The sequence below is a fragment of the Balaenoptera borealis genome, assembly GCF_965194805.1.
Source record: "Balaenoptera borealis genome assembly, chromosome: 14".
In the NCBI taxonomy this organism is placed as follows: domain Eukaryota; kingdom Metazoa; phylum Chordata; class Mammalia; order Artiodactyla; family Balaenopteridae; genus Balaenoptera; species Balaenoptera borealis.
In genome coordinates this window covers 77,776,298-77,801,177 of record NC_138875.1, presented here as the reverse complement: position 1 = coordinate 77,801,177, position 24,880 = coordinate 77,776,298, and the positions used below count along the sequence as shown (strand labels likewise).

Genomic DNA, 24,880 nt, shown 5'->3' with positions numbered 1-24,880 from the left:
CCAGTGTTTAGGACTCTGCACTTCCACTGCAGGGGGCGTGGGTTCTATCCCTGGTCAGGGAACTAAGATCCCACAAGCTGAGCAGCATGGCCAAATTAAAAAGAAAAAAAAAAAAAAGTTTGGAGACCACTAGCCCAGACCATGAAAACCAACAGACATATGACCCTTACTCTAACCAAATGGTGCCAAGGAGCAGGTTGGCTGAGGAGGAGTGAAGAAATCTAATATTTATTACGTGCAAATTCTGTGCCAAGCATTAGAATAAATTCTCTCTCCTGAGTGATTTTGTCTTTCCTGTTCATCAATTGTGGGCAACCGATCTGCTTGGCTCCATTTTATAGATGAGGAAACTGAGGCCCAGAGAGCCAAAGTGACTTGCCATATGATGCCAAGACAAGATTAGGTGCTGATGAGCTAGGACATCTAGCCATTAGGATTTATTTTTCTTTGTGACCTTGGACAATTACTTTTCCTCTCTGGGCCTCAGTTTCCCCAGTCTTAGAAGACTGAGCTAATGACTCATAGGGTAAAGTTTACTCTTTGGTGTTCTTCTGCCACTCCTCCATGACCTTCCTGTTTCTTCCTTTCTTCTGTCTTCCCAGGAATGTGTCAGAGGCAACCTGGTATGGAAGAAAGAGAAATTGAGTCCTGGGTTCAAATTCTAATTCTGCCTTATGCAGACCTTGGTAAGTCACTTAACCTCTCTGAGCCTCACCTTCCCGAACAATAAAATAGGGACGAAAATAAGAACTACCTAGAATGATGGAGACGATGGACAAAGAGTGCCTAGCTCAGAATCCAGGATTGTGTTCAAGTAAAGGTGGGTCTCCTGCACCTGTCTTCTCTCTCACACTTCCTTTAAAAATGAAGCCCCCAGGAATTCCCTGGCGGTGCAGTGGTTAGGACTCCGAGCTTCCACTGCAGGGGGCACGGGTTCGATCCCTGTTCGGGGAACTAAGATCCCGCATGCTGCGTGTGCGGTGTGGCCAAAAAAAATAAATAAAAATAAAATAAAATAATAAAAAATAAAATAAAAATGAAGCCCCCCCCCATCTGCCATTCACAACTCCCTTTTCTGATTTATTTTTTTCCATATGACTCATCACCACTAAACATTTATTTTTCCTCTTTATTTTGTTTCTCATTAGTCTCCCCCACATTAGAAGGTCCTTGGGGACAATTATTTTTATGTGCTAGGCTGGCTGCTATATCCTTAGCCCTAGATGCATATGGGCCCTTGGTAAATATTTGCTAAGGAATGAATGAGTTGAGTGAATGGATATTAGAGCTTGTAATGGGACCTTTAGATAAGGTCCACTGCAAGCCAAGAACAGGGCACAGGTCTTGCACAGAGTAGCTGGTCCATAAATACTTTTGTTCTCCTTTTACTGAGACCCCAGAATCTGCTGAGGTTACCTCATTCAACGTCAAGCTACACTCCATTTACCTGAGGGCGTTCTGACAGTTTCCAGCTTTCTTGTTTCTGGTTATCCCCTAAATAAGCCTCCAAGTGCCTGTCCCAGTAGCTCAGAGTTCTTTGCACTGTATTTCACCGAGGACAGTGACAGCTACTGTCCTGGGGCCATTTGCAACTTCCCTGATCACAGAGGTTTGACTAAGTGCTTAGTTTAAAGGCAAAAAATGCATCAGCTCAGTGTCTTAACCCTTACGAAGGGGTTACCCAATGCTAAGGTCGGACTTGTCCACAGACTCTTTGGGGCAAAAGAGCTGTGCAGGAGTTATTGTGTTGGTGGAGAGGAAGGGGCAGCGATCTTTTGTCTAGGTGGGAAAGCTGAGGTTTTAGAGGGGGCAGAGCTGCCTAGAACATCACCCCAGAGGTGGAGTGTGGGTGTGTTAGGATGGAGGCATTGATGAACACTTTGGGGAGAAAATTCCCTTCTCTGAGCCAAACCATCCCAAGCCAGACCTCGCTCCCCTCTGGGCCTATTGAGAAATATTCCTTGAGATGTTGTTGATAATGTCTTTCCTTTCTGCCTGAGCTCGTGGGATCTGGAGATTGCGCCGGCTTTCAAAGCTATGGCTCTTTCCCAGGAGAACCTTCCTCAGAGACCAAGAGCCCAATTCATTCCCTCTACACTTCAGGGGTTCTTACCCTGCTGTCCTCCAATGACCTCTTACAGGGGTGTCCCCGAATAGAATTCAGGCATCTGTGAACTTGCATGACTCGCAGTGAAATCAGTATTTTTTTCCATTATGAATATAGGTGACCACCCACGGGAAGACTCGCACTGGCTATGACCTGGTCACCAAAAGAATCACAGGTATTTTCACAATCGCGTTACAGGTGTAACTGAGATCCCCAAATGTTGTTTTGCTCAACCTGACTTCAAAGGTACAATATCAGAGCCATGGCTAGATTGTGTGATTTAATGCGTTCGTAAGGAGCATATATGTTACTATATATATTTATTTAGTAACTATGTTACTATTATATTTTTAATATTGCTTTTATTTAAAATTGTAATCCTATGTCTTGTAAAAAGAGAATTCCAAGGAGGTATCCACAGGCTTCACGAGATTGCCCAAGGGGTCTGTGGCCCAAAAAGGTGGTGAAGCCATTCTTGGTGATGGAGAAAACAAAGGGAGGGTTTGAGCCATGATTCTCAGGCTCAGGGAAGAGCAGAACCTAGAAATCCCAAATCAGAGCACAGGATGCTTGATGCTGCGGTAGCATTAAAAAGCTCTAGGAAAGCACGCTGAGCAGCGCTCTCCAAAGCATCAAAAGGGGTGCGAGGGTGGGAGCTGAACATAGCTTTATATGGAACTAAATCTCCGAGGAAGAGAACCATTCCTCTTTCAACTCTTTTTCGGACCTTCGGACTAAGTCCAGGCTCAGATGAGCGCCCACCTACCTGTCTCGATCACCCTTCTAACAATCACTGCAGCATCAGCAAAGCGAGAGCAGACCTCGAGCTCAGAGCCTTGTCATGTTGCTTTCTTTCCACCGCTCACCATTTTCCGGGTTCCTTCTACTGCTGGGAAGTGAGACACAAGTTTGATTTACGGTATCCAGATAAAGATTTCATTTTCAACAAGTTAGGTGTTTTGAAAAAGTGAGTAGATGTGGACTTCCCTGGCGGTCCAGGGGTTAAGACTCCGTGCTTCCACCGCAGGGGGCACAGGTTCGATCCCTGATCAAGGAACAAAGATCCCGTATACCACACAGTGCGGCAAAAAAAAAAAAAAAAAAAGAGTGAGTAGATGACTGAAACATATGTCAAGGAAATCACTGTGAAGGTGAAACCAAATTATATAAAAAGATCTCCCTCCCCAGCCACTCCCAATTTTACCAGTAATGGAATGGAGGCCAGATACTTGCCCAGTGCCTGCTAATTCTCAGGCAAAGTGCCTGGCTTTCCCCTGTGGCTTCTCTGGCAGCCCGTGGCCTGCAATCTGCTCCCTCTCAACCTCCTAGACCTCTGTGGGGCTGAGGGGAGAAAGTCGGAGACTCAAAGTTCCCAGCATGGGTGTCAAACATGCCTTCTGAGTGCCCTGGCTCCAGGGTCCCCCGTCCTGAAGGACCCAGCTGAGTGGGCCTTTCATCGGCCTCTGAGAGGTGGCAACAAGCGTCGGGGCAGAATGCCTGCTGCCCGCTGCCCCCACTTCTGCAGACCTGGCCAAGCGCTGGGAAGACTGGAAGCAAGATTCCAGAGGCATCTGGATATTATCAGTCACTCAACTGTCTGGCCAGTAGGCTGTGGTGGGGCTGGTGGCAGGGGGCAGAAACTGGCTGGAGGGCAGAGTTAGGAATCCCACACAGATTCCTGGGGCCAGACCCAGCTCCCGGCGGGGAGGGAGGAGGGTGGCTGTGATGGACCGGCCGCAAAGCCTGCACCCTGCCCAGCCCTCATTAGGCGGTAGCACCAAAGGGATCAGAAAGTCAAATGATGACATTTACCTGATAGAGGAAACAGACAAGGTGGGAGGGGGTTGGTGGGCAGTGGGGAGTGAGCAGCCCTTGAGGACAGCAACAGGGAAGGGGGGTGGGAGGGGGTGGGCAGAGCTTGCCCTCTGGTCCACTTGAAGATTCCTGCTTCAAAACTAACCCTGATGGCTTCCAGACAAGTCGGCACCAAGGGTCATTTCTGGAGGCTGTAAGTGTTGCCAATGGCAGCTGTAAGGACAGGTGTAAATCTGTCCATGCATTCCTCCCCATTCCCCCTCCCAGCTTTCTGCACCTGAAGCAGGTCCCCTCTATAACTACAAGCCCACTCAGGAGGCCTAAACACACACACGCACACACACACACACACACACACACACGCACACACACACACACGCACACACACACGCGCGCACACGCACACACACGCACACACACACGCGCGCGCACACACACGCGCACGCACACACACGCACACACACACGCACACACACGCACATCCACACGAGCACTCATGCCCACAGTTAATGCTTGGCCTGCCTTGCGGGGGTACAATTTTTTTTTTTTTTTTTCAGTGCTCCTTTAAAGCAAACTCTATCAGCTGTTTGTTAAAGCAAAGCAAACACAAGCCTTGCAAGAAGACTAAGAAGAAGCAGCAGGAGGAGGAGGAAGAAAAAGGAAAAGAAATCCTTTTATTTGCTACCATGAAAATGTCCTTTTAAAATACCTTTCTTTTTTTTTTTTTTAAAAACATCTTTATTGGAGTATAATTGCTTTACAATGTGTGTTAGTTTCTGCTTTATAACAAAGTGAATCAGTTATACATATACATATGTTCCCATATCCCTCCCTCTTGCGTCTCCTCCCACCCTCCCTACCCCACCCCTCTAGGTGGTCACAAAGCACCGAGCTGATCTCCCTGTGCTATGCAGCTGCTTCCCACTAGCTATCTGTATTACATTTGGTAGTGTATATATGTCCATGCCACTCTCTCACTTCGTCCCAGCTTACCCTTCCCCTCCCCGTGTCCTCAAGTCCATTCTCTAGTAGGTCTGTGTCTTTATTCCCGTCTTGCCACTAGGTTCTTCATGACCTTTTGTTTTTTTCCTTAGATTCCATATATATGTGTTAGCATACTGTATTTGTTTTTCTCTTTCTGACTTACTTCACTCTGTAAGACAGACTCTAACTCCATCCACCTCACTACAAATACCTCCATTTCATTTCTTTTTATGGCTGAGTAATATTCCATTGTATATATGTGCCACATCTTCTTTATCCATTCATCCGATGATGGACACAGGTTGCTTTCATGTCCTGGCTATTGTAAATAGAGCTGCAATGAACATTTTGGTACATGACTCTTTTTGAATTATGGTTTTCTCAGGGCATATGCCCAGTAGTGGGATTGCTGGGTCGTATGGTAGTTCTATTTTTAGTTTTTTAAGGAACCTCCATACTGTTCTCCATAGTGGCTGTATCAATTTACATTCCCACCAACAGTGCAAGAGGGTTCCCTTTTCTCCACACCCTCTCCAGCATTTATTGTTCCTAGATTTTTTGATGATGGCCATTCTGACCGGTGTGAGACGATATCTCATTGTAGTTTTGATTTGCATTTCTCTGATGATTAATGATGTTGAGCATTCTTTCATGTGTCTGTTGGCAATCTGTATATCTTCTTTGGAGAAATGTCTATTTAGGTCTTCTGCCCATTTTTGGATTGGGTTGTTTGTTTTTTTGTTATTGAGCTGCATGAGCTGCTTGTAAATCTTGGAGATTAATCCTTTGTCAGTTGCTTCATTTGCAAATATTTTCTCCCATTCGGAGGGTTGTCTTTTGGTCTTGTTTATGGTTTCCTTTGCTGTGCAAAAGCTTTTAAGTTTCACAGCAATCAGAGAAGAAAAAGAAATAAAAGGAATCCAAATCGGAAAAGAAGAAGTAAAGCTGTCACTGTTTGCAGATGACATGATACTATACATAGAGAATCCTAAAGATGCTACCAGAAAACTACTAGAGCTAATCAATGAATTTGGTAAAGTAGCAGGATACAAAATTAATGCACAGAAATCTCTTGCATTCCTATACACTAATGATGAAAAATCTGAAAGTGAAATTAAGAAAACACTCCCGTTTACCATTGCAACAAAAAGAATAAAAATATCTAGGAATAAACCTACCTAAGGAGACAAAAGACCTGTATGCAGAAAATTATAAGACACTGATGAAAGAAATTAAAGATGATACAAATAGATGGAGAGATATACCATGTTCTTGGATTGGAAGAATCAACATTGTGAAAATGACTCTACTACCCAAAGCAATCTACAGATTCAATGCAATCCCTATCAAACTGCCACTGGCATTTTTCACAGAACTAGAACAAAAAATTTCACAATTTGTATGGAAACACAAAAGACCCCGAATAGCCAAAGCAATCTTGAGAAAGAAAAATGGAGCTGGAGGAATCAGGCTCCCTGATTTCAGACTATATTACAAAGCTACAGTAATCAAGACAGTTTGGTACTGGCACAAAAACAGAAATATAGATCAATGGAACAGGATAGAAAGCTCAGAGCTAAACCCATGCACATATGGTCACCTTATCTTTGATAAAGGAGGCAAGCATATACAGTGGAGAAAAGACAGCCTCTTCAATAAGTGGTGCTGGGAAAACTGGACAGGTACATGTAAAAGTATGAAATTAGAACACTCCCTGACACCATACACAAAAATAAACTCAAAATGGATTAAAGACCTAAGTGTAAGGCCAGACACTATCAAACTCTTAGAGGAAAACATAGGCAGAACACTCTATGACATAAATCACAGCAAGATCCTTTTTGACCCAGCTCCTAGAGAAATGGAAATAAAAACACAAATAAACAAATGGGACCTAATGAAACTTAAAAGCTTTTGCACAGTAAAATACCTTTCTTAGCAGACTGGGAGGCCAGTAAGGGAAGAAGCAGGGCCAGAGGGAAGATGAGCCCTGGTTTATTTGAACTAGTTGGAGTGATGCTTCGGGGAGGGGGGAAACGTCACCTTAACCAGGCTCCTCTCTAGTATCTAACCCCCCGCCTCATCTCTCACCACCTTCCCCTGGTTAAACAAAGATCTGCTTTCCCAGGAGTAGCTGGGGACAATCCCCATCCACGCCCCCCCATCCTCCTCCAGAGGGAGCAGCTAAGAAATTGCACGCACAGCCCCTCTCCATCTCGCCCAGTGCACTCTGGGAATCTGGAGGACTCTGGCGGGATGTTTCCTCTTCTTGGCCAATTGGACCCTACCAAGCAAACCTTCCTTGTGGGTTTGAGTGGCTATGTGTTGGGAGAGGAGAGAGGCTTCCATGCCAAGCTGATGGCAAAGAGAGAAACGCATTGTCTTTTTCCGCACTGACTCAGAAGCTCTCAGCCACACATTCCCCCACCCCTACCCCAAAGACCTTGTAGGGGGCCCCTGGAAACCCCTAATGAATGATAACTTATCTCCTAAATTGCTGGTATCTGACGCTTCGTATGGTTTAAAAACCATATTCCCTTAAGGCTGGAGGCTACTTCGGGAACTGGTCAGTTGGAGTAGCTCAGTCATGATTTAATGGAGGCATTTATACTGTGCTAGATAATCTTCTAGAAAGTTAAGGAATATGTCGGGAGAGGGGGCCAGGGCGTGTGGCTGGGCTGCCCCAGACCTCACTGGGCTATCGTTTCCCCACCATCTCTCTTCTCTCTCCTTGGGGGCATTCCTTTTCCATGCTCTTTCCTTCTGTCCCACATTTTCCTCTGTCGTTCGTTCTCTGTGCTTCTAGTTGCTTTTCTCTTTGTCTCCTGAGTTTATCTCTCTGCCTCTCCCAGTCTCTCCAGGTGGGTAAGGGTCTCTGTCTATCTCTCGGTGTCTGTCTGTCTCCCTCTGTTTTCTCCTTCCTCCCTTCTCCCCAAGTGTCCCCTCTCTCTCTTGCTTTCACTCTCTCCACACTCCCTGTCGTCATCCTTCTCCATCTCTCCAAATTTCCTTTCTCATCATTCCCCTCCCCCACCCGCTCTCAGGCTGGGAAGGAGTGGTCCCAGTGTCCTCGAGGATTGAGGAAGGGGATGGTGGACTGCTGCTGACTACAAATTGGGCAGCTGCAGTCTGGGCCTGAGAGTGTGGGGTCATCAGCCATACACAGCTTTGCTGAGAGCCACGAGGCGTTCAGGACCCCTCCGAGGAGCCTGAAATCCCTTCCAGCCCCGGTCACAGGCAGCCCCCTCCCCATTTACAGAGCTCCTTGCCCTGGGGGCTCTGCCCAAGGACGCTCCAGGCACCCAATCACGTTCCTTCATTTTCCACAAGTGCTATTCCCTCAGTAGATCTGACAAACTTTTTTCCTCAGGTCAGGAGATGGAAATGGCCTGGGGCAGATGGGGGGTGGTGGAAAAGGCATTGGAGCTCAAGTCAGGACACCTGGTCTCCAAGCCCTACTGGGACCTGAACTCCAATGCAAGGGGAGGAAGGGAGCACTGTCTCTCTTGGATCACTTGCGGTTTTGAGATCCTGAGATTCGGGAAAGGAGCCCACAGTGGCACTAAGCCTGGATTGGGAGGCTTGAGGAAGGCTCTCACTGTAGGATCAACTTGGGAGGAGGACAAGGAATGGGGCTTCAGGCTGAGCTGGAAACGGAACTGGGTAAGAGAGCAATGCTAATAGAGAGAGGGCTTAATATATACTAGGTAGTCTTCTAAGAAAAAGAATATGTTCTTAAGGATACCCTAAATATATATAGTATATATTTTTAGTATATATGTGATGTACTAAGTAGATATACACTGAGTCTATACTTTTAGTAAATACATATATAATATATACTAAGTATATACTGATTGTATCTATTATATATAGATAGTTATATATAGAGAGATATAGATATATAGATTGTCATATGATATATAGAGAGAGGGACAGAGAGATTAGGGTGCCCAAACAGCTAATGCTTAATGAGCACTTACTATGTGCCAGGGGTTAGACTGAGTGCTGTACACACGTGATCTCATTTACTCCTTGCCTTGGTCCTCTGTGGCAGGACCTATTATCCCCAGTTTTCAGAGGAGGCAACTGAAGCTCAGAAGAGTTAAGGGACTCTTCCAAAGCTCCAAGGCTCTAACAGGGCCCCTTTTAAAGCTCAGTAGGAGGTGTGCCAACACTTTGCTGGAACGCACCTTGTCTGAGGCTGCAAATGTACCAGGGCCAACAGCAATTACAGTGGAGCGGGCAGCCCCACAGGCAACTAGCCCTCCCCACACCTGAGCTCGCACCTGCTGGCTAGGACCTGGATTGTCCTCGCCTCCAGGTAGCCGGGCACACCACGCGGCCAACTGAGCCCCACCTGTCTGTAGGTCGCGCCTGGGGGAGACTGGGGTCGTGGAAGTGGATAACAGCCCTCGGAGAGGGGGAGCGGGAGAGGGCGGGCGGCCGTGGTTCCAGTCTTGACTCCCCTCCACACACGGGAACCGCGGTGCCGCCACCACCCAATCCGTTGGCCATTCCTCCTCTCCCAGCTGTTTCGTCTGTCGCTTCTCTGATCTGAAAGGGGCGGAGAAACTGAGGCCCAAAGCAGTTTGCGCCAAACGCTTGCGCCAAGCTCGCCAAGCTCTTGCGTGCGCGCCTGGCAGGGACTTGGCGAGCGGAAACCACAGTCCCTGGCCTCCCGCGAGGGGCAGGAAGCGAATGCCAAGCGCGGCGCGGGCACCTCGGGGCCTTGAGCGAAGCCAAAGTCGGTGAAGCGGGCAAAGGAAGAAAGAAAAAACGCGGTTCCGGACTGCTGTTTGGAACGCAGGCATTCATCGAATCATCCACTGGGGTCTGCTCCTAGGACCCCGTGGATGCGGCTTGGGGAGGGGCTGGGCGGGCGGTCGGCGGAGCAGGGAGGGCATGGAATCGGATCGAGTTTGCTTCTGTAGCTCGGATCCTGGCGGTTGGCGGCAGCTGGATGTCATCCCGGCTCCAAGCCTCGAGATGTGAACAGCTACCTGGACAAGTGGAAAAAAGTGGGAGAGATTCTGGCCTCAACTTCCGAGTCCGGATTCGAGGGGGAGGAGGGGAGAAACAGAAAGACTGGTGGGTGGGAGACCAAAGTGGAGGCTGAGCTCGAAAGACCAAGAAAGAGGGAAAGAAGTACAGAGTCCAAGAGCGATTCGGGCCTTAGCTCTAAGCTGGAGGAGGCAAGGCGATTCTGGCGACCCTCTTCCAGTACATAAATATTCGGTGCCAGGCCAGCAGGACCTCTGAGGACCCCCTGAGCTCTTGGCGGGATCAAGGGGCAGGCACCGAATGCCTGGTTCAGGGTGAAACCCTTAGCCGTGCCTCCCCTTTGCTGTGTGACTCTAGGAAAATCACTCCACTTCTCTGAGCCCCCAGGTCCACCCCTCTAGTTCAGAAAAGAGCACTGGCACGTGGCACAAAAAGACCTTGAAATAAGTGAGTTTACGATTGGTGTCTCCCCTCCCATCCCTGCAACAGAGCTGCTTTGGACGAAAACACAGGGATCTTCGCTGCCTCGGTTACCGCAGCGTGACTGGAGGAGGTGCTGGAGGAACAAAGTAAGGCAGGCACACCGCAGGCGCTCAATAGTTGCTTGTGTGTTGCAGGCGTGCCTCAATTCTAAGTCCTCATCGCATGGGGACAGGGGTCACGGGTTACCGAAGCCTTTCAAAGCCGTGCATTATCTCAGAGGATTCTCCTAACCTCAGCCGGGAGCCCGGATCCTAGGTGACCCAAGGATGAAGAGTCGTGTACCCAAGAACACACAGCAGGCCAAGGGCTCCAAAGCCCGTGCTCATTTCCACCCTGTCTCCCCAGGTCAGCCCTTCTTGGCATCCGCAGCGCCGTTCCCAGACCACCCAGCCCCAGATCTGCTAGGCGGAGGCTGGGGCTTTGGAGGGAGACGTCCCAGACGAAGAGCTTGGAGAGAGACGAAGCTGGGAGAGGGGTGGGAAACCCCGAGCAAAGTTCAGGAGAGGGGGCGACGGCAGAGACCGAAAAGGGAAGAGAGAAGCGGAAGGAGGGAGACAGAAAAAGGGAGAGAGACGCGGAAAGCTAGAGCCTGACGGAGCGCGGGAGCGCGCGAGCCCGCTCCGGGGCGCGGGGTGCTGGGCGCCGGGCGCAGGACAGCCCGAGGCGCCCAAGCCGTGTTCCTCGCCGCGCCCCACCCGGCCCAAAGGGGAGCGCCCCACCGACCAATTTGGCTTGCACAAAACCCGCGCCCCAGGGGTCTTTGCCAGGCCTCTGGGGCTTGATTCATTTCTTGACTAATTAACTGGAAGCTACGTCGCCCCTTCTTTCAGGGCCCAATTAATTCGCCGCGGGCGGTGGGGCGGGGGCCTTGCGGCCGAGGCGCCCGCCTGGAGCCCCTTTGTGAAGGGCTGTCTGGACCATATTGATTCTACATACACACACGTCCCCCTCCTTCCTTCGTACAAAAAAAAAAAAAGTCTTGAAAGCTCTGGATTTCCCAGTTTAAGAAGGTTTGTCAGACTCGGAAACCGCCCTCCCCCCCACCCCCCAATTGCATTTGCTTCCAGAAGGAAGGGACCAAAGGATCAAAGCAGCTGCAGATCTGCCTGGGAAAGGTTTAAATGGAATGTCTCCTCCCTAAAGGGCAAAGAAGTACAGGAAACAGGTCACCCCTCTGTACCTACCGTATGTATGCGCGGTGCACCTACGACCTTGTCGTTAAAAGCCAGACAAGAAGTTAGACCATCCCCAGGTTGAATCTCAGATCCACGAGGGACTAACTAGCTGTAGGCGCTCGGGCAAGTCTGTATGTCTCTGCATGACTCAGTTTCCTCATCTGGGAAATGGGCATCATTGAGAAGGCGCCTGCCTCCTCGGATTGTTGTATTTGGTGGGCTGATGTGTGGAAAGCTCTTAGAACGTTATCTTCCTCGTGGGTATTTCACAAATCTTCTCTCCAATAAATAGGATTTTTTTTAACAAACCCATTTCGCAGATGAGGAACAAAGGGCTAAGGAGAGCGGACCGGCTGCGAAAAGATGCGGGTGTCTGATTCCAAGGCCGAGAAGCTCCAGAACGAAATTTACCAGAGAGCTTCGAGAGCGCTTGGCGGGATGGCCGGGAGTGGAGAGCACTCTCCCGACCTGGTGTTCCCAGAGGCTCCCTCGTGTGAGGCTTGAGGCTTCTTCCCGTCCACCTACCCCCATCCTCGCTCCAGTTCGGTAACTTAAGCGGGGGAGCGGGAAACCCTAAATCCCGAAACCTTTTGGGTGGAACCCAGCGCGCAGCAACGAGGGCGATTTCCGAGCGGTCGTCAAAATCGTCGAATCGATTGTATTGACCTCGCCGTGGGTCAGCTTGTCTCCCCCATCGATCAACCCAACGAAGTCTAGGACAAAAATATAGACGGAAGGAAATCACAGCCGTCTTTGTAAAGCTGGTGGGAAGTGGGCTTGCCGCTGTGCGAGGGCGCGTGGGTGACTCAAGGCTGTCCCACCCCCTCGCAGCGAGTCGGGAGAATGAGCTTCTCACCCCACTGCCCTTAATTCGATCGATTCATTTTTTAGTTTGTTCTATTTTTAAAACAAAGAAACCAAACAAGAATTAAGTTTATTCAATCAAACAACATTTGATGAACACACCGCACGTGCCAGACTGCGCCGGGCATTGGGGTACTGAGGGGAGGGGTCTGCACAGAAACATAAAACCCTGGTGGGGGAGGGGTTGTAGAATCTTCTTTGCTGTCACTTTTCAGCAATGAGACCTTGGAGGAGACTCCCTAGCTCTCTGTCCCACAATTTCTGGTCTGTTAAGGGCAGTAGTGCTGCTCAGTCCTAGGCTAGGTGTACCTGCTGAAAGGAAAAAAAAAACAAAAAAAAACAAAAACGGATCGGAGAGTCTAGAGGTTAGATCCCTCATCACAGCCTCAAGGCAAGGTCGGAGCTGGGACTAGCAGATCTGGGGATGGCCTTTGCAACCTCAGTGGGTATAAACTTCTGCTCCGCCTAAGCCGGCCCGGGATGACCACACCCGGCCAGGTCAGTAGCGCCACCAGGATTTCCAGGGCTCCCAGACTCTGCTTCTTCCCCGGAGCGAAAATTCACCCAGCCTTCCCTCTCCCCAGAGCGCAGAAGAGCTGGGGGCCGACTTTAGTTCAGCCTTCCTGCCCTAAGACCTTGAGCTTAAGCCCTTTCCCACACCACCTTTCCTGGGCCTTGACTTTCCTCATCTTTAAAATGGGAATTATCTCTCTTTTTTTTAAACTGCAGTGAACAAAGCTCAGGACCATAAGCATCAAGCTGGCGAGGACCCATCTCTTCACCCACGTGTCTCCGGTGCTCAGCAGAGTACAGGGGCAAATAAGCCTCTCGGTCAGTATTTTGTGGAATGACCAACTGGATGTTTCTATCCACTACACCAAATTTCTCTTCCCACTACCAACTTTTCACTGTCTCATGTCAGAATCTGTCTGGGGGAGCAGCTAACAAATTTAATGCCATTTTAAAAAAAGTACTCTTTGGAAGTGGTCACTTGTTTTTCATGTGCACAGAGAACCCCCTTTAGTTCGATGCCTTCTTTCCCTTTCTTCACTGACTTCCATTCCTATATCGAAAGATTATTTACTGAGCACCTACCAAGTACCAAACACTGTGATCAGAGCTGGAGATGTGATGAGTCCCATCCCTCCAGGAGCTTACAAGGTGGAGAACGAATACTAGACTCTCCTACCCAGGCCATGTAGCCGATTCACTTCTTTGGTTAAGGTTGATTTTATTTTTTTCCCCTTCTAGCTCTATAAGAAACTTTTGACAAGATTGCAACGTCTAACGTGGTGCCTGTCACACAGAAAGCACTCAGTAAGTGTGGCATGAATTTATTCTTCCCCGAATTGTAGCCCACAGCTCCTCCTTTGGCTGTGCAATAGCCAGCCTGAGGTCTTAAGTGCCTTCAGAGAGACACTCCCAAATGAGGACTCTGGCAATGTGCAGTGCCCCTAAGTCCCCAAGGGGCCAGAGATCAGAGTTCATCCCAGCCCTGAGATTCCCAATTCCAAATACAATTCCAGCTGGTAAGGCCAGCCACTCAGATTAGACGGAGCATACCTGGGCAGGGGGACCACTAGATTGGCCTTTGCAAAAAGGGACATTGGACGGTGAGGTTCTGCAAACCGTGTATGTACCCTTTTTGCATCTCCATTACCTATCTGGCTGTCCTCCTTTCCAGACCACTCCCCTCCAAATGCGAGCGCGCGCACGCACGCGCACACACACACACACACACACACACACACACACACACACACCTTTCAGAGTAAACAGGAGCTAGTGCAGGTGACACCTAAGAAACAAGGCACTAGTTTGCCCTGAGAACCATCTTTCCCCACATCCCCGTTCTTGCCCAGCCTCTCTTGGTCCAGCCTCCAGATCTGGCGGGGCTCTGGGTGACCCTCTCCCGCTCCAGCCTCCAGGAACAGCTCCGGTCTCCTGGTGCATCGAGACTGCCACTGTGATCGCTCAAAACCGAGGTCTCAATCCCGCGCGTCGGCGGAGATTCGCTAAGGCCTTGCGGGGTACAGGAGGACGACTGTCCGCCAGCCTCGTCTCCCCCCAGCGCCATCCAGCGGGCGAGACGGCAAGGGCAACCTGGGCAGAGGTTCCGGGCGAGTCCCTCCCGAAACGAGGTACGGAAGTTTCCAAGCGGGAAGCGGTCCCTTCCTCCAGCCACCCCCCACCTCCAAATTAGGGCACATCTATCTCCTACCCTCCCCAAGTACTCCCCTCATTGCTTAAAGCTGATTCGGGTTCACCCAGCGTTCAATCCCCTCCCACCCCCTTTTATTTATGCCCAACATATGCACTGGACAGGGAAGTTTTTAAAGGAAGGGGGAAAAGGGAAAGAAAGAATAGTGGGGGAAATAGTGTTTGCTCCACTGCTTAGAAACTTTCCTGTGGCGGCTCGGGGGTTTCATCCCAGGCTGGGTTGACGCTTTGTCTCTTTTTGTTGCGGACATGTTAAATCCTGCCTTCCTAATTCTACACCCATGACCTTATTATACTGGCTGGAGTCAGGCGCCTTGATTCCCTGCCCTTGCATGCAACCTGGGCTGGAAAACCTCCTCCCCCGTGATCCCCGTGGGTGCCAATCCCCCGGTGATGGGTCTCCAGAGTGGCAACTCAGCCGCGGACAGAGCCCTACACGCAGAGGGTGAAAAACACCCCACTTGATACACCCGGAATGTTATCGCTAATTTTTTGGAAAAGTGCCTGTGTACACACATATTACATACATTATTGAGCGGGTTAGCGCAAGACTAAAAACAGCGAACAACACTTGGGGTGGGGTGGGGGCGTATTCTCCAATTCCCTGCTAATTTGTAACAGACAGACTTTATTGCTCCGAGAGAAAAGGAGTAACTGCGGTGCGGCAAAACAAATTTCACTCTGTCTATATTGATCAAATGGGAGTCAGCCCCGTGAGGTGTGATTACAATGCATTTTTAAATCTGAGATTTAATTTCATATTTGGGGCTACTTGGAAGTCCATATATACACACTTGTACCCACATAGAACATCTTAGAAACACACATGCATATTCTATTATGTTTAAATAACGCAGTGAAGTATAGCCTTGAAGTTGGGCCCATAAACCGCTCAGCTAGCTCTCCAAACATTAGGAAGATCTAAACTGAAGCTCAAAAAGCGTCTGGCTCTACTCTCTGAAAGCCCACCTCTGCTCCAGATTCAGCTGGGGGCAATGTTCTGATACCCCAACTAAAGGGAATTTACTTTTTTTTTTTTCTTATCCCTCTCTCACAATCTCTACAACTAAAAAACTTTATACTAATTCAACTCCAATATCCCTGTTATATAGAAATCTGTCCCATTCCCTTAAAAAAAAAAAGAAAAAGAATTCATAACCCACATTCAAAAGGCCTTTCATTGACTCCAACAATTCTCAGTTCTAGACGGAGGAATGAACGCATTAATACAGGGACATAAAAGTGAGTGCAACATCATATATTTACTTGTCTAATAGAAAAATCCTAACTCTGCTGCACCGTCCTCCCCCCAACACCCCAAAAGAATTAGAATCCAGCCGTGGATGGGTGGGTGGGGTAGAAGGGGGGATTGAAATGAAGCCGCTTGGAATGGAAAAAAAAAAAAAAAGCAAGGCATTATTTACACCTGCAAACTTTGGACGGTTGTATTCGGCCCCAATTGGCTTAATTGTAAATCTTTTCCGCATGGCCCCAACTCCTGGACGGAGCGTCTGGGTTTAATAATGCGCCCGGGTACCCCAGCAGCGCCGGGCTGCAAAGACAGAATCCCCCGCCCCACGCCCACTCAGCTCAGAGGTCATTATAGCAGCCCCCTTCCCCCCCCCTCCCAACCCAAACCCTGCTTGAGGTACCAGAAGACCAGACTCAGACTTGTGGGGAACTCATATTTTACCGTCTGAAGACAAGAGAAGCTATTTCAAAAGCAAATATACCCTCCAAGTCAGAAGTGGGAGATGGCGCTCTCCCCCCGCCCGCACCCTCACCCCCATCTCCTGAGTGTTTGACTTGCACCGGGGCCGAGTGGGGAAAGAGAGGCGTCTACACTGGAAGCCAGAAATAGGCTTAGACTCCCCAGGCTGGCAGCGTAGGGCTGACCTGTTCATAGAACTTGCTGCTAAGAAAACATGTAAAAACACACCCCCGCGGTGGGAGAGGAGATGGCTTCCTCCACCCCACTCTCTCTCTGCACGCAGAAAACCTCCCGGGGCTCTCAGCCTGGTTCCCTCGGAGAGTTGCAATTGCAATCCCTTGCAGTTGTTTTTCCACCACTTTGAGAGACAGAGGGTGCTACATGACTCTTTTCTGTTTGGTACCCCGCTCCCCAAGGTCTTTACTATCCCCCCCACTCCCCCCCCCGCAGCCCCCGCCCCGTTAGTCCTTTGCCACCGGAGTAGGGCGGGAGTTAGGAATCGAGGCTGCGGAAAGACACATCGGACGTCCGGGGGAGGTGAGGAGCACCTAACTCAATCTCCGTGATCCCAGTTTTAGGGAAAAGACGTGAGTTCCGCGGGCAGGGCCGACCGCGCTCCCACCCGGGAAGCCCGCCTCGCCCCGCCCCGGCAGCCGCAGAGGGGAGGCAGGTAACCCGCGCAGGGAGCCAGTACCCGCGGTCGCGGGTTCCCGGGCCTGGCGGGACCTTGTCGCGACCGAGAGCCGGGGCAGGCCAGCCCGTCCGAGACCCCTTTGCTTCCCTGCGGGCCAGTGAGGACGTTGGGGCGGGGGGGGGGTCCCCGATCCGAGCTCCGGTCCCCTCCACCCCCGGGTGCGGGTGTAATCCGAGGCCGCGAGCGTCTTCTCTGGTTCCGCGCTGGGCCAGGCCTGGAGCCGCACCGAGGCACGTCCAGCTTCCGTATTTGGAACCGGGGGAGGGGGAGGGGGCAGCGGTAGGTGAAGCCGCCCCCCGCTCCCCCGCCCTGGGCGGAAACCTTCGCCAAAAGGACCTTACGAGGAGCACGGGGCTGTCGCCGTCTCCCACTCCTTCCGGGGGCCCGAAGTTTTCCTTTCCCAAGTGAAAGGAGGAAAGGGCATTAGGAGGGAACGAAGGGGGCAGGTTGGTTCCTAGATCCGTAAGGCCGCTCCTCTCTGCCCTCCCGCCCGCCCACCAGAAGGATTTTTAATATTTGGCTTGGAGATGAAATGAACTGAGGCCTGGGCGCCAGCAAAAGCAACTCTCAGGAGAGGCTCTCTCACAATTCCAAACATTCCCTCTTTCTATGTCAGTGTGTGTCTCTGCCTCCCTCTCTCTTCTTCCTCTAAAACATAAATACAAATTTAAAAAGAAAGGAAACTTCTCTAGCCCTCCTGTATTCCAAGCCCAAGCTGGAGACTTTTTTAAAGGCTTCTGGGATCTCTAAGACCAAAACTTTCACCCAAGCCTTCAGCTGCGGTTATGGGCCAGAGGACTGTCCCTCTGGCTTGTACCAATCACTCCCTGGATATCCCACAAGACTCGAACAGGATTTATGTATTATTTGGAGACAAGGATGATTGGGTCAGGAGCAAGGCATCTCCGACTTAAAATGAAGTCACATTGTTGAGGCCTCTAATTTCTTTTACTGACACAGAGGAAGAGGCTCCCCAGGTTGCCAGGTAATTAGCACACAGAGGTGCAGCGACCCCTGCGCAGTTATCTGAGTGGCTGTGGTAGAGGCTCAGTGATCACAGAACGCAGAGTGAGTAAAGGAGCTGGTGCCTGATTCCAAACTGTGAGAGGTGTGTTTGGCCGGAGCGTTGGCAGCCATTCGGTGACAGACAGGCTAGGCCTGGAGTCGGGATCCTGCATCCGCAACCCAAATCCTGGCCTTGGAAGCAGGTTTGTAAGCCCCCTACCTGCCAAGTCAGCCAGAGGAGCAGGTGAAATCACCTTCAAAACACCCCGTGTCTTAGAACCACAAAAGAGTATATTGTCCATAAGACTGTACAAGGGAGGAGGAATTTGATCAGTTTCCAATATGACAGTAAAGCCTAGAACACTAAATGCCCACACCCCTCCAATCCCTGAAACCCCATGACCACACAGGCAAGGCAAATTCCTCCCCAAAGCCATCGCTCCCCCAGAGACAGCTATATCTCTTGGGGGCTTCAGTGGATATGAAAGAATCTCTGTCAGTGTTACCTCCTTTCCTATCTCTTCACCCTACTGGATTTGGGAGACATGAAAACATTAACTTTGGGAACACAGGCAGATTGTCTGGCTGGCAAGGAGCAGTGGTGAGGCTACGAGAAAGAAATGGAAAGAAAAGAGGAAACACACACACACACACAACTTCGGTGCTCACTGGTCCCTTTCATTTATCTCCTGCCTTCCCTCTCTGCTCTCACCCTTTTTAATTGAAACCCAGTAGGGGAAACAGTAATGGATATTGTGCTCAAATTGAGAAAACGTGTCTGTGGCAACCGGGGGACAGTTAGTTCAGCAGATTTGGAGGAGCTGATCTTTCTTTGCCCTGTCAACCTCCCTGACAGTAGCGGTCATCTGATTTGCCATGGCCTCTCACTTACAGATCACCCTGTTTCCTCCGCCCCGTCGGCTCTCACAGGGCAAGACCCCACTGCCCCAGTGCCCCTGGCACCTAACAACAACACCAGAAATAATGGATAGAAGCAAAAGCAGGAAGTCACAGAATTAAGGGCTCCTGTACAGTTGACACCCTCAATCTGCAGTTGGGGGGACTGGAGAATATATTTCCCTTCACCCTTTATAAAGTATTCTGTCCCCGAGATCTCCACCCCCCCCCCAGGCCACATTCTTGGGACACATCGCTGAAGGGCCATTTATACCCTTACCTGTCTCGACTGAAAATCTGGAACGAGGACATTGAAGGAAGAAAGATTTGGGGTGGTCAACGGTGCCCGGTGCCTGAGGCCAAAGTCAGCTCTGCCTCTGCGTCTTGCAGATTCTGGGTCAGATACGATGAGAGGAAAAATTCCCGGCCTCTTCCTAGTGAATTCATTTCTGCTGGACTAAGAAATGTCCATTGCATTATCTTGGGTTTTTTTTTTTTAAGTAATTGGGTAAAACACACAAAGAGAGCATTGAAGATGTAGATTGGTTTGAAATTAGGAACCCACAATTAGTTCCTTTTCCTGACAGAGAGACAGAGGGGGAAAAAACCTTCACAGATGTATAAGAGGCGTGCTCCCCAGACACACACACACTTCCTTCATCCTTCCCTCCTTGCTTCCCTTCCAGCTTCTCTAAATCACTAGCCGTTTACAAATTTGCCATTTTGCAGAGTGATCAGCTTTGATGAAAGGTGGGTGCTAATAAAAATAATGCAGAGGGTGAAATCTTTTCATTTTGCCTCTGCCAAAAACATATTTACATTAAAGGGAGGTATGATAAGCATGGATTAAGTGTATAACGAATGATGCTCTAGAAACAGCATAAACCAACTGGCGCCAAAGTGAGCCTCTGTACTAAAAATACTGCTTCCCCAAGCTAGACAACTTTGACAATCTTCTCTCTCTCTCTCTCTCTCTCTCTCTCACACACACACACACACACACACACACTTCAGACTCTTGTACTGAATCGCCCTAATCAATAATTTAGAGGGCTGTCAGAGGACAGGGAAATGTGCCTTACAGGAAAGCCCTGTGCTGCTGGGGCGAGACAGAGGCTAGAAGCTGGGGTTTAGAACCCAACATGCTGCCCTTCACCCTGGGCTCCTGCCTTGGAAAAGAGGGGGAGAGAGAAAGAGAGAGAGAGGATGGGAGATCAGAGCATTGGAACAGGAGTGAGAGCCAGCTCTGGGGAAAAGGGTGACTTTGGGGATACCAAAAGCAGAAAGTGATACTTCCAACCTACACAAATGGGCCCAGCGCTCTTCTGTCTCTTAGGACATATTATCTTCCCAGCCAGGGGTGTGAGGGGAAGGTGTTTGCTTGAATCCCAGGAAGAGGTATCTCCAGCCTGTCATGGTTCCTGGAAAAGAGGAGGGAGGGAGAGAGGGGGGAAATACAGAGGCAATCCAGAAATACAGAAAGGCAGGAGAGAATTCAGAGAGGACCAAGAAAGCCAGAGAAAATAGAAAGGGAGAAAAAGAAAGAATAGAAAAGAGTAAATCAAAAACAGAAAGAATAAGAGAAGTAAAGGCTGGGAGGTAGAGACTGAGGAGACATATAGAAGCCAAGCACAGGATAGATGCCAGGGAGGGAAGAGAAAGTAAAAGAAAACACAGGAAAGACCACAGATCTGCAGTCACAGAATCTTGAAAGACATAGAGAGACAGGAGTGCCAAAAGAAAAAAAAAGAAAGGAAGAGAAACAAATGGGTGCCCTGTCTGATCTAACCAAGAGGATTGTGCCTACCCCCGGAGGGAAGAAAATTGGGGAAACTGACCAAAGAGATTGATCCTGAAGCCTCCAGACCTAAGAAGAACTAGGCTCTTAAAGCAAGTTGGGGGGGGTGGCTGTGGGGGGGCGGGGGTCAGGCGGGGCGCGACGAGGGAAGATGCGAAACTCCAGAAGGAAGATCAAGCCTCCCAGGTCTGTGAAGTCCTCCTTTGGCTTCAGAGCTGCGTGTGGGAGAGTCAGGGTTTGGGGTAGCACCGGAGTGCTAATGTGGGGAGGAAGGTGCTAGTAGCGATTTGCGGGAGGAAACAAGAGCAGTAACCTAGGCACTCCCGAGGGAGCTGCCTCCCTGAGGTCCACGATAAGAATATCAGGTCCCGGCTTAGGGGAATTGAGCGCAAAGGAGGATGGGAGACCTGTAGCGGGCACCTAGTCAGTTTCAACGCTTGTCAATATTAAGAAGAAAAAAAAAGCCTGGTATCCCATGAGCGGGGGGCACTGGGCAGAAACAGGGAACCATCTCTACCCAGAAAGCCCCTCCCCAGAAAAAGTTTACGTCTTGACCGACTCCCGTAGTAAACTTCTTAATTAAGCCTGAGACCCTCGGAGAAACCCCTGGATGTCCTTATGTCAACAGAGTTCCCCGTTTAGGGACACCTCGGACTGAAAAAAAGCTCCGCGGCAAACGGTGGGTGAAAGTTTAAGAGGGAATAAGCGTGTAATAGTCCCTCGCCAGACCTCACACATGCTGAGGAGAATATTTACAGCAAACTTGCCAAAGTAAACGACCCCGCCTACCCACCATCCTTCCCCCTTCCACCACCCCCCCTTTGTAAACTTCAGATAAACACCATTCGGTCACAAAAGGGTCGATTTGCCCCCTTTATAGTTTGAGGCAGGCGGTGTCATAGGGAAAAGTGGGATCAGCAGAGGCTTCCTGGGGAATTCTTCGGCAAGCATTCTCTGCCGCATCCTTGGCCTGGTCTGAGGATAGGTGATTTGGGTGCGCGCGCGCGCGCGCGCGCGCGTGCACATACGCCATTTATTCTGAGGCTCCTCCTTGCCCCTCCACTTTAAAATCCGCACTCATACGACTTCTTCACTTTAAACTCTGCAGACATCACAGATTTGGAGAGGTGTGTGTTGGGGTTTTTTTTTAATTAAAAAAAATCAGGCCTACAATTATGTGAATACTCTTTGCAAAAGATGGAGGAATATTGGGGGGACACCAGAAGTTCCACGCGTCCTCTAGGATTCAAAATTTGGCCCCCTTCTCCCGCTCTTTTAAAGCAGCGTTTCTCAGGCTCTGCCCAGGGGCAGGCTCCTTCAATGTTCCCCGTCTGCCTTTTGTGGAACGTGAGGCGAGGAGAAAGACAGAGAAGATCCAGAGGGTCTGCATGGAGAAAAAAAAAAAAAGACCGTGTAGAGCCCGCGGCTAGAGCCTAAAAGCCCGGGCCCAGGGCGCGCTGGCCTGCGAGTTCTCCCGGCCGCCAGGCCTGGCACAAGTCTTCGGAACGCGCTAGCCAATGTTTAACCCGAATGCGGTGGCCACCAGGCCGCTTTTGTTTGTTCGCAAATTAATCACCCAGCGCACGGCCGGCGCCAGAGTGGGTTTATCACCCACCGGGAGGGGGGCGCGGCGGCCCCGCAGAGACAAAGAGGAGTTCGCACCTTCCCGCTTTTGATCCCAAGTTACTGCGGCCTCCCTGCAAAATACGAGCCTCCTGGGGCCGAGTCTGGGAGGTCAGTCATAATTGGCGGAAGTTTGCAGACCATTAGCAAGATGTCGACATTTTCGATTCAGAACCCCGCAAACTTTCCTCTCCCCCCTCCTCCCTTGCGCGCTGGAGTGGGAGTGGGGGTCAGGAGTGGCAACTGGGGTGACCCCAGGGTTAAGTTAGAGCTACGGGCAAAAATAGGCACGTGAGGGAGGGGGCCGTGTGAGGGGCAGAAATCAAGGCTAGGTCCACCTCCGCCTTAGAGGCCAAAGGCAAGTCGAGATATTTACAAGTGAAATCAGCAAGCTCCCCTCCCACGTCCAAACCGAAGGGAGGCCAGAATGCGGAGGACCGAGTAAAATGTCTCTCTCCTGGGCATCTGGACGCTTGGGGCACCGAGTTGGGGGGTGGGTCAGTCATCTCGTGGTTGCAGAATTACTTTCCTTCTAGTCGGAGCGTCGGGGCAGAGATTGGCCGGCGAGTGCAGGCAAAACCAGACCGGGGGTTTGGGGCCGCTCCTGAAAGCGCAGCGGTGAGGCCCCGGGCTCCGGCGGCCAGCAGTGTGGGGGAGGGGCGGGTTTCAGCCTCCAGAGACTCTTGAAACCCTGTGGTGACCTCCGTGGTCGGTGTAAGAAGGGGGAAGGCCTGGCTTCTCGCACCCTTCGGGATCGGGCCACTAGGGACGCGGGAGGGGGGCGTTGTGAGCCGACACCCTGGCCCCCGCCGCCTCTTGCTCCACCACGGCAGAGAGAGGCCGAGAGGACGCCAGAGAAAGACCGAAAGGGAAAGAAAGGGGCGAGGTGGCGAGCCAGACGGAGTTCGCAGAACCACTCTATTCTCTCTGGTGACTTCAGGGAATTCTTAGCGCTGGCGCCAAGCGCTCTTAACCATGTGCGTCAAAAATGCGAGGCTGGAAAATCTTGTCGCCTCAAAAGTTCCGCCCCTATCTCGGAGCGGTTGGCGCACAATGGAACTGCATTTTCACCCCCCACTTGCTCCCACTTCGGAGTCTGGGAGCTGGGGGCTTAGGGGGTACACGAGGCAAAATGTAAGAGAGGACGGTACTGGCTATCGACACACAGACACACACACACACACATCCAAACCCTGGGGTTTCTTAACCCCCTAGGCCGCGCAATCAGCCGTTCCTTCGTTCCACTGGAGGAAGCTCCTAACTCACGAAGGGTAAAAGAATATTGTCCCCAAGATTTCCCTCCATCCAAGCAGGGACGGCCCAACTCACTGGCCCCCAGAAATGGGAAATGTAGGTCTGGGGAATCCTCTGACCCGGACAGGGACCTGCGGTAACAGTTACCAATTCGGCGACAGGTCTGATAGCTAAGATCCGGTTACCTCCCTCCCCTTCACCCTTGCTGAGGCCCCCCCACCCTACCTGAATTGGAGCCGGTCACCTCGCCTCTGGGATGGGGGCGTTTCACGATTTGTTTTACAAATTCACCCCCCGACTTCTGGCGAGATAAGTCCCCGGGTGGAGAAAGAACTGAGGCACCGAGAGATAAGTGCGATGCCTGGAGAAGATACAGAGCTGGCGCACCTCCCCCTACCAGCTCCTCACCGAGCCGGCCGCCGAAGGGAGGGAGGCGGCTGGACGGGGACAGGCCCAGAACCTAGTCCCTCGCTGCGCTCACTTTGTTCAGATCTCCCCTCTCCCCTCTGCACTCACACACACATTCAGGTGGAAAACCGGGAGCCCGATTCCAAATGGAAGACGAGATCTAAAAGGGCTGGTAAATGTATTTCAAAAAAGCCCGAGTCCGCCTCCCGGAGTCAGTTGAGCGCAGACCCGGGCAGCCGCGCAGGCTAAGTGTTTGCGTGTACGTGGTTTTCGCGGGTGGCTGGGTCCCAGTGGGCCGGCGCGTATTCGCGGACAGATGTGCTAGGAGTGTTTGGGTCTCCGCGCATAGTTTCGCGTGGCGCACGGTGGGGCGGGAGCCCCCACCGGCGTGGTCTGAGATCTGCCCGCATCCGTGTGCTCGGGAGCCCTTGAGCCCTGCTGCCGGGCAGAGCGGCACCGAGAGACACCCGAGCTCGGGAGCCCTTTAGTGGCGGCCGGGAGGAGCTTGGCTCCACGTGGGGCTGAAGAGCGCGCAAGCCTGGAGACTCGGCGGCGCTCGCCTCTCCGCGGCGGTCGGCTTTTGTTGCGCCCGGCGGCCGAAGGGCAGCTCGCGGGAGCCTGGGCCGTCCGCTCGGCTCGCCCGGGGCCGGGCTAAGAGGGTGAGCGGGAGAGAGAAACGGCCGCGGCGGCCAGAGGCGAGCCGAGCGCGCGAGAGGCGAGCGCCCCTACCCGGCGCCGGGCGCGCTCTCCGCCTTCCTGGCCCGGCTCGCTCGCTCCCGCCTCCCTCCCCCGTGCTCCATGCCCGGCCTCCTCCCTCGATCCCGGGCTGGATGACTGA

General features: G+C 51.2%; 2 long non-coding RNA genes across 3 annotated transcripts in view; one reads left to right on the top strand and one right to left on the bottom strand.

Moving 5' to 3' along the window:
- The window catches only part of LOC309611387, a 34,218-nt gene extending 17,448 nt beyond the window's left edge, over positions 1 to 16,770 (top strand). The window contains exons 2-3 of the long non-coding RNA XR_014234498.1: positions 603 to 2,282; positions 13,162 to 16,770. This is a non-coding gene — a long non-coding RNA (uncharacterized lncRNA). The remainder of the gene's footprint in view (positions 1 to 602; positions 2,283 to 13,161) is intronic.
- LOC309611381 overlaps positions 1 to 24,880 on the bottom strand; it is a 168,379-nt gene that overhangs the window by 142,826 nt on the left and 673 nt on the right. Inside the window, exons 2-3 of one of the 2 annotated variants that reach the window (XR_014234491.1) lie at positions 19,240 to 22,141; positions 12,484 to 12,744 (exon numbers count right to left, since the gene is read on the bottom strand). The exons of the other annotated variant lie outside the window; for it this stretch is intronic. This is a non-coding gene — a long non-coding RNA (uncharacterized lncRNA). Of the gene's footprint in view, positions 1 to 12,483; positions 12,745 to 19,239; positions 22,142 to 24,880 lie in introns of those variants that run through there. 2 annotated transcript variants of the gene reach the window in all.